Below are 10,533 nucleotides of genomic sequence, written 5' to 3'. Positions count from 1 at the left end.
CTTGAAAGCATTATGCTACTTTTAAATCAGCCGTTAAAATCGTTATATTTGAATTCAAGTACAATTTCGTAACAATATTAATGAAATTAATATAGTCCCGTTTGACATCCCTAGTTTTTACCCGTTTTATCCCGTAAAAGGTTCGAGTTTCGAAAAAGTACGAAACACCTGTCAGCTTATTTTTTAACTGGAGTAACATGCAATTTTAAGTTTTTTTGTATCTTTATTAGTTTTGAAGATATAAGGTTACCGAATATACGCGTTTTTACCCGTTTTTTACCCCCTAAACGTTCGAATTTCCAAAAATCCCTTCTTATCGGATCGTTTTGGGGAGGGAGGAACCCACAGTTACAATTTCATGATTCTACCTTCAGTCGTTTGGGCTGTGCGATGTTGAATCAGTCAGTCAGTAACGTTACTCTTTTATATATATAGATAATAGCTGATTCAAATCTTGTGAAGCTGTGGTCGAATATTGTGGATCATAGGAATCATAAGAAAAGTTATTATGACCTCTTAAAAGTAATATTTTCATTTAAAAGCTTATTCAGAATGCAAATGCAATTTTCTGTAGCATTTTGTTAAATTAGTACCCTTTTAATTTGTATACCCTTTTGTATACACCATCGAGAAAAGGGTATATATAAGTTTGTCATTCCGTTTGTAATTTTCACAATATAATTTTCCGACCCTATAAAGTATATATTCTGGATCCTTATAGATAGCAGAGTCGATTAAGCCATGTCCGTCTGTCTGTCTGTCGAAATAAATTTTCTGAAGAACCCAGGTATCTTCGGGATCCAAATCTTCAATAATTCTGTCAGACATGCTTTCGAGAAATTTCCTATTTAAAATCAGCAAAATCGGCCCACAAATGGCTGAGATATTAGGAAAAAACCAGGACAACCTCGATTTTTGACCTATGTATATCTGGATTACTAAGTCATTAATATAGACAATATGGATATTAGGGATATAACTATTGACAATTTTTACAAATATGCAAATTGGCATTGCATAGTCGAATAGAGTATTAAAAAATATAAAAAACCACGGTATTAGTTTTTCGCGGTTGTTAAAAAAGTTCACGCACCAAACGCAATAAAGTTTTTCATGAAATATTTTCAATTATTTTGAAACACAATATATTTTATTTTAATAGTAACTGCGGACATACTTTAAAATATAATTTTTAAATAAGGGAAGTATTTTTAAATAATTTATATAATTTTTCAGAGAAATAGAAATTTGGTTTATTTTAGAAATTGGTGTTGGTGCGTGATGTTTTTGATTCCAAATGATCTAAAAAAATGATTTTCATTACTTATACAACATTGGCCATCACGTGGAGGTATGCCAAAATGTTCGCCAAAATTAGTTATATGCCTAATGGATATCTAATGATAGATATTTCAAATACCTTTGCACCGACGTATATAAGACCATAGTAAGTTGGATATACAATGGTAAACAATTTTTTTTAACCCGAATTTTTTTTTTCACCAAAAAAAATTTAAAAACAAAAAAAAATTGTTTTAAAATTTTTGTAAAAAAATTAAAATAACAATTCTAAAAAAAAAATGAAAAAAACAACTTTGGAAAAAAAAATAAATTTTGTTTACCAAAAAATATTTAAAATTTGTATTTTGAAGTATAATTTGGTGAAGAGTATATAAGATTCGGCAATACCGAATATAGCTCTTTTGCTTACTATACATTAAAAAGTGAAATGTTTTTAAAAATTGTTTATATGTCCACCATTTTTCGTACAAAAATTAAAGTTATTTTAAATCGGCGCAAAAATATATAACATTTCGTTATCTTTCCAAATATTAAAAAAATTTGACTTTCGACCTTCACGATTTAAGAGTTAATGTTTTCCGATTTTAGTTAAACTTTCAGCGTATATTTATAATTATCTGGACTATAACATTCTGAAGAGGTTCTATTTAAAATTCATAACAGTAAGGAAATTGAGCTCATTCGCCAAAATATGGCCAAATAATTAGATTTTCTCGAAAATTGCAAAATTTAAATCACAGGTACGTATAAACATTCTCCAGTCCACAATCCCCAACAACATGCAGTCGCACAGTGGTTTAGAAACTTTTTTTTGGAAATAATTCGGTATCTTGGGAACTGTAGGAGATATTGTTACGAAAATTCACGTGGGTTGAGCCGAGGTGTTTTCGTGTTGATTTACGTTTGCTCAGTTTCTCAGCGATAATGGGGATCAGAGCGTAACCCCTCTAAGTTGGTCACCTCGGGTCTCAAATTTTTTAAAAAAATCGCCAAAAATCCATTTATGATCCGAATGAGCTGAAATATAAATAGGCCTTGGGAAGGTCTACAAAAAATACGCTTATAAGTGCAGGTTATCTCTATTAGTTGAAGAGATATTCAGATTTATTAATTTATTTTTTTTAATTTTGCTCGATCTTTGTTTGGGTCGAAATTTATTTTTGAAATATCAGCTATATTGGCGATAAAATTCTAAATAAAATAGAAACAACTTGCTAACAGTTATCTGTTCCCTATAAAAACTTATACGCATCCAAAGTTGGAACTTGTAAAAAGGGCCGTATTTTTTACGTTTTTTCCCCAAAAAGCCTATATAGTTTTTAGAAAACAATTGTCTTCGGGACTATGTAGAATTTTTATATGATCCGGAAAGATAACTTAATGCAGAAGCGTGTAAAGAAAAATTTGGCTCACTTAATCGGACATCCAAACTTGTCCAATTTTAAAACAAAAAAAATCGATTTGAGTAAAAAATTCTAAAAAGGTAAAGCACTGATTCACAAAAAGGCTCCATATTTGTATAACCCCATATGTATCTTAAATACTTACAAAGTGTTTTTACTATCACACGGTAAATATCGTCACAGTAGACACTTTTCTAAAAAAACTCAGTTTTTGGAACACATTTTTCCCGTTTTAGGAATTTCGGTATTTGCAAATAAAAACTGTCAAAAATTCTAATGCCATTGATTTAAAAACATTTGAGTCTATATTGGTTCCAAATTTTGTTATGATATCTGTAACTGTTACAATTTTACATTAGTTAAAATTTTATATTTTTATTCGTGGAAAATCACCATATTATAAACTTTTTTAGTTTTTAATGTAAATGAAGTCCCAACATTTTAAAAATATTTAATTTTACTAAAATATCAATCCTCAAGTTATAATATTTTCAACAATATGAAATACTTATATAAAAGGGCTTTATTTACTCCTCGGAAGTTCCATAAACCTTACCCCCTTTGACAAATTTGTACGATTTTTGGCGATTTTTTTAAAAAATTTGAGACCCGTGGTGAACATCTTTGAGGGGCTACGCACTGACCCCCATTATCGCTAAGAAACTGAACAAACGTACATCAACTCGAAAGCACCTCAGCTCAACCCATGTGAATTTTCGTAACAATATCTGCTACAGATCCCAAGATACCGAATTATTTAAAAAAAAAAGTTGCTAAACCACTGTGAGTCGTTCGTTGAGTTTATAGACAAGTGCCTAAAAACCGGTAGAGTTAAACATGAAGTCCTTTAGGGTGGGGTCCTTTCACCGCTCCTATACGGTGCAAATCTTTATTTAAATGTCGAAGTAGATGGCATAACCACATATGTCAACAGTGAACCACCCGAATAATTTGCGGTGCATCCATTGGAAATAATAATAATAATCAAAACTATTTACCCCAAAATACAAACACACAATAAAATACACATTTTGTAATATGATTTATTGATTTTTTTCAACATTTTCTCAATAATATTTATTGTTTACTTTTTCATTTTATTTATTTTATTTCTTGTTAAATAATAATTGTTTTTTATTACAAATATTTGCTTGTTTGTCTAAACAAAATTAACTTAGATTTCAAATCACAATTACAACATATAATTATAATAATAAGTACGATGGCAATCAACAATAAATTTTCATTAATTTTTCTTTAAGGGGATTATATCTTTATTAATTTAATTTTAAAATAAAATTTCTAAATTAAAATTTTTATCTAAAAATATGCAAATATTTTGGATAATTTTGGAAAAATAGAAATAAATATGATTTCTCAAATTACATTTGGTTATTTACAACAGCTTACATTTGGACAGAATTTAAATTCAAGACTTAAATAAAATAGAAATTAGCATAAAATAATATATAGAGTTGCCTTTATAATTTGTTTTATTCATTAATCATTACAAAATTTGTGTCTTTTCTTGCTGGATTAAAAATGACCAACCATTTTCCTGTTTCATATTTCTATAAATATCGATATTTCATTAATGCATACAAAAATTATTTATTCTTAATTAATATTTAAATATAATTTGATTTCAAAGATTTTTAAATCATCTCAATAAGATTGTATAAAAAATCTGTTAAATATTGTGGCCACCTTTTCGGCTTACCTTAAAAGCCTAATTGTAGGCAAGTGTATTTTTTATAGAATCTTATTAATATGAGTTATAGATCTTTAAATTTGATTTTTGGTTTATTGTTTTAACATTACTATGATCTTTACATTTTTATTTTATTTTTCGATTAGTAGTATTGCTATTTTGAATACCAGTACAAATATTTAATTTTTGTTTAATTTTTTTGTTATTGTTGTATTTTTCAATGATGTTTTACTTTAGAGTAGAACTGAGTTAAGAGTATTAATTTATAGTGACTGTTTAAACTAAAATTATATTATTTGGAGATTTTTAAATGATGTACATATGTTTATGTGACAACTAAACTGATATGTTGATTCAGTTTAAAACGAAATGATAATAATGTGAAAGAAATCAGGTTTCAATGAGTTTAAAGTTGATCTTCCCTCAACAGCTAAAAAATAAAAACAATTAAATGGCTAACGCAATCTCTGACTTAATAAAACTAGTTAATACAGGTAAACGTTTTGTAAATAATTTATTAAAAATATAAACGTCCCGTCGAAATATATTTTATCAATGTATGATTATCGAGTTACTTTTCAATACAACATAGAAAATCACTTTACCATATACATATTTAGAGATGTCTAAATGTTTATCAAATCATAGGCTTTTTGTCTGAGGAACTTTTCTTTGACGTCTTAAATATTGAAAAAAAGTGCAAAAGCTTATAAATGCTCATTACTATAAAACTACACAATGTACAACTCCATATCTGCTGAGCATTTTATCCAACTCTAAATCCAAAAATTACAATTTGTGGTAATAAAATTAAAAAAAACACTGATTAATTATACCCTACACCACGATAGTGGGGAGGGTATATTGGGTTTGTGCTGATGTTTGTAACGTGCAGAAATATTGTACCAACACCCACCTTAAAGTATACCAATCAGTTCAGGATCACTTACTGAGTCGATTTAGCGATGTCCGCCTGTCTGTCCGTCAATGTAAACCTTGTAATCAAACTGCAGGTCACAATTTCAAAGATAATTCGACAAAATTTGGTACTATCTCTTCTATTGACCCAAGGACGAAGCCTATTGAATTTGGTTCGAATCGGACCATTATTACTTCTAGCCGCCATTCTATTGCCCTATTGCCAAATTTTGTAATGATCGGCCCAAAATTAGTCCTAGCTACATACATAGGCCCATTTCTGAAAATCACTTTAACTAGCATAAATCTCTTAAAAATATTGTCATTCTAATAAAACTCAACACAAATAATTTATATATATGGGGGATTTCATGTCAAGTGAACCAACTTTTGAAATCGATGTCTTCCGATCGGGATGAAATTTGCACCAAGGTTAGCTCTATTGGATAGTAACTCAGACACAATTTTTCAACAACATCGGTCGAGAACTCTCTGAGTTATAGGGGGTAAAATTTTGACAATTTGGTCAAACAGGGGTTTTTTCTTATCCATGTAACTTATTACCTATTGTTCTTAGCAAAATGTGTTCCAAATAGTATAGATAGCTATTTCTTCGATCTTTCAAAAAAAAATATTTAAAAAAAAAAATAAAAAATTTTTAATATTTTTTTTCCGAAATCAAAAACTTTTTTGACTTTTTTTTAAAATACGCTATTTTTTTTATTTTTTTTTTTTCTTAAAATAAAGTTTAGATATTTTCCTTGAACACCTACTTGGTCGCTTAGTGGGATGCGAGTGGGATATCTATCAAAATAAATATTTTGTAACTCAAAACATAAAATTTTTGACTTTTTTTGCAAAATCAAAAACTTTGTTGACTTTTTTTTTCAAAATGGACCCTTTTTTAATCTTTTTTTTTAGGTCAAACAAAAGCTTAGATATTATCCTTGAAGACCCTTTTGGTCGCTTAGTGGGATGCGAGTGGGATATCTATCAAAATAAATATTTTTTAACTCAAGACTTACAATTTTTGACTTTTTTTTTGCAAATACGATTTTTTTTCCAAATGGGCCCTTTTTTTAAAATTTTTTTTGTAGTCAAAAGAAAGCTTAGGTCCATTCCTTTAAGATATTTTTAGTCCCTTAGTGGGATGCGAGTAGGATATCTATCAAAATAAATATTTTGTAACGCAAGACATACAATTTTTTAATTTTTTTTTGCAAAATCAAAATTTTTTTCCAATATGGGCCCTTTTTTAATTTTTTTTTTTGCTCAAAAGAAAGCCTAGGTCCATTCCTTTAAGATATTTTTAGTCCCTTAGTGGGATGCGAGTGGGATATCTATCAAAATAAATATTTTGTAACGCAAGACATACAATTTTTTAATTTTTTTTTGCAAAATCGAAATTTTTTTCCAATATTGGACTTTTTTTTAAAATTTTTTTTTGCTCAAAAGAAAGCTTAGGTCTTTTCCTTTAAGACCTATTTTGTCACTTAGGAAGATGTGAGTAGGATATCTATTAAAATAAAAATGTTGTAACTCAAGACATTCAATTATTGACTTTTTTTTTGCAAATTCGAATTTTTTTTCAAAATGGGCCCTTTTTTAAAAAATTTTTTTTAGTCAAAAGAAAGCTTAGGTCCATTCCTTTAAGATATTTTAGGTCCCTTAGTGGGATACGAGTGGGATATCTATCAAAATAAATATTTTGTAACTCAAGATATACAATTTTTGATTTTTTGGCAAAATCAAAAACTTTTTTGACTTTTTTTTAAAATGGGCCCTTTTTGTAATTTTTTTTTTTGCTATAAAGAAAGCTTAGGCCTATTCCTTTAAGATGGTTTTGATCGCTTAGTGGGATGCGAGTGGGATATATATCAAAATAAATGTTTTGTAACTCAAGACATACAATTTTTGTGTTAAAACATTTATTTTGATAGATATCCCACTCGCATCCCACTAAGGGACTAAAAATATCTTAAAGGAATGGACCTAGGCTTTCTTTTGAGCAAAAAAAAAAATTAAAAAAGGGCCCATATTGGAAAAAAATTTTGATTTTGCAAAAAAAAATTAAAAAATTGTATGTCTTGCGTTACAAAATATTTATTTTGATAGATATCCTACTCGCATCCCACTAAGGGACTAAAAATATCTTAAAGGAATGGACCTAAGCTTTCTTTTGACTACAAAAAAATTTTTAAAAAAAGGGCCCATTTGGAAAAAAAATCGTATTTGCAAAAAAAAAAGTCAAAAATTGTAAGTCTTGAGTTAAAAAATATTTATTTTGATAGATATCCCACTCGCATCCCACTAAGCGACCAAAAGGGTCTTCAAGGATAATATCTAAGCTTTTGTTTGACCTAAAAAAAAAGATTAAAAAAGGGTCCATTTTGAAAAAAAAAGTCAACAAAGTTTTTGATTTTGCAAAAAAAGTCAAAAATTTTATGTTTTGAGTTACAAAATATTTATTTTGATAGATATCCCACTCGCATCCCACTAAGCGACCAAGTAGGTGTTCAAGGAAAATATGTAAACTTTATTTTAAGAAAAAAAAAAAAAAAAGGACCCATTTTAAAAAAAAGTCAAAAAAGTTTTTGATTTCGGAAAAAAAATATTAAAAATTTTTTATTTTTTTTTTTAAATATTTTTTTTCGAAAGATCGAAGAAATAGCTATCTATACTATTTGGAACACATTTTGCTAAGAACAATAGGTAATAAGTTACATGGATAAGAAAAAACCCCTGTTTGACCAAATTGTCAAAATTTTACCCCCTATAACTCAGAGAGTTCTCGACCGATGTTGTTGAAAAATTGTGTCTGAGTTACTATCCAATAGAGCTAACCTTGGTGCAAATTTCATCCCGATCGGAAGACATCGATTTCAAAAGTTGGTTCACTTGACATGAAATCCCCCATATACAAAATTCATGTCACTAAATTTTATAACGATCGGTCCATAATTAGTCATAGCTCCCATATAATGCCTACTTCCGAAAATCATTTTAATGAGTATAGATTTTTTAAAAAATGTTTGTATTCAAATAAAATTCAACACAAATACATATGTTTCATATATACGGAAGCTATGCCACCTAATTTTATTGCAATTGGTCCATAATTAGATTGGTGTAGGGTATCATATGGTGGGGCATGACCGACTATACTTTCTTACTTGCTTTTTTATATTTTTCACATTTTGGAAACTATAACTAATAGGGACCTTGGATTCTAAAAATGTCGCTATTTTTTTAGCTAGTTGTATCATTGGCACAAAATTATTCGCTTTTTTGTTAAAATCATAATGAACAATTAAGGTCAGTTTCACAGATTTTCATAAAATGAATTCCGGAGTTACTTATATATCAACTAATTCTTTGACGATTTAGCTAATTACCTGATATACTGATGCCACTTGTGGGTACGTACGTTATCTGGGAGCATTGTAAAACCTATTCCAACCAACATAGACTTCCATAAATCAACTCCTCTATCTATAACAATCCAGTGCATACCTTAGGGAGTCGCAAACGAAAACTGTAAGAATTACAAATTGAATATCAAACTTATATACCAGGCGCGGATCCAGGGGGGGTGGAAATATCCCACCCGAAACCGAAAAGTTTTAATCAAAATGAGATCATGCATGGATGCCAACAGTCTGGAAATTGTCAAACCCTTCCCAATGTTTAAGAATGAACTTAACCCTCCGCACAGTGGTTTAAAAACTTTTATAATTCAGTATCTTGGGAACTATTGGAGATATTACATGGTTTGAGCTGGAGTGTTTTTGAGTTGCTTCACGTTTGTTCAGCTTCCTAGCACTAATGTGGGCCAGTGCGTAGCCCATCGAAGTAGGTCACATCGGGTCACAAATTTTTTAAAAAAATCGCAAAAAATCCATTTATGATCCGTATCAGCTGAAATTTTGAATAGAAATAGTCCTTGAGTAGATCCACAAAAAATATGCTTACAAGAGTAGGTTATATCTATTATTTGAAGAGATATTCTGGTTTATTGATTTATTTTTTTAATTTAGCTCGATCTCCGGAGCTCCGTTAGTTGCAATCATTTTCAATCGATACTAGTCGCAATGTATCAAATTGATATCAATAAATAAAAAGGCGCGTTTGAAAATAATCTCTGCACTTTTTATTTCGTAAACATAAAAACAATATTAAATTCAAAGTATTTTAAAGAGTAATAAAAATAATATAGCAGTAAAAATATATTTTTATCCAAAAATAAAATTTAGGGTGTTTAAAAAAATGTTTGCCTGTATCAACCAGATCAGTTGCGACTAATGGAGGGTTAAATAATGGGTAATAAATCAGCAAGTCAGAAACTGGCAGAACGGAAACATAAATCAAGATAATAAATTTAGAATACTAGTTAATGTGTGGCTCGTATACGTACAATTTCATACGATGTTAAGAGGATCACGAAACGTTGGATCATTACCAATGTCCAGCATTTAATCGAATTAGAGACGAACAACTTTCATAATGACACTATGCCGAAATTGGAATATCTTAGGTATTCAAATTCTCATATGTGTATACTCCAAAAGGATATGATCGGTCCATTTTACCGACTCAATCTAAGCAATGAAGGTGAAGGATATAATAAAACCTGTAAATTTGATTAATAGAGAATTTCGAGAAGATCGGTAGGATTATTGTGACACTTTATATAATAGTCCAAATTTTTTCTGAATTAGATGTTTTTCCGAAGTTTCATCAAAATCCGCTAATAAAAACTTCAAAATTCGATAATTTTTTGTTTAAAATCCCAAGTATTAAAACATTTCATCTCTGATACCTTTGAAAGGGGTTCTGTGATTTGGCCAATTAGGTGATCACACGTAAAATGAAACCGTCAAACTTTGAGGGATCGTACATGATCGATAAACGAAAACAAAAGTAGGTAGTGTAACAAAATCTATCGAGGTGAATTACGGTGGAATGAATGTAGTTGTGGAAATTATTTCCGAAATTTTTAGAATTCGTTTAACAAAATATTAAATTGGAATTTTGCTCGCAGCTGGGAATGCGTAAGCGTTATTCTAATTGGATAAAATAGCTTTTGAAAATTTTAGGAATAGTCGTGCATTAAAACTAAAAAAGCGAGTAAAATGGTCTTATATACGTCGTTGCAAAGGTATTCGAAATATCTATCATTAGATATCCATATTGTCTATA

Source organism: Calliphora vicina, chromosome 3, assembly GCF_958450345.1.
Source record: "Calliphora vicina chromosome 3, idCalVici1.1, whole genome shotgun sequence".
Lineage (NCBI taxonomy): Eukaryota > Metazoa > Arthropoda > Insecta > Diptera > Calliphoridae > Calliphora > Calliphora vicina.
This window is presented reverse-complemented; position numbering follows the sequence as displayed.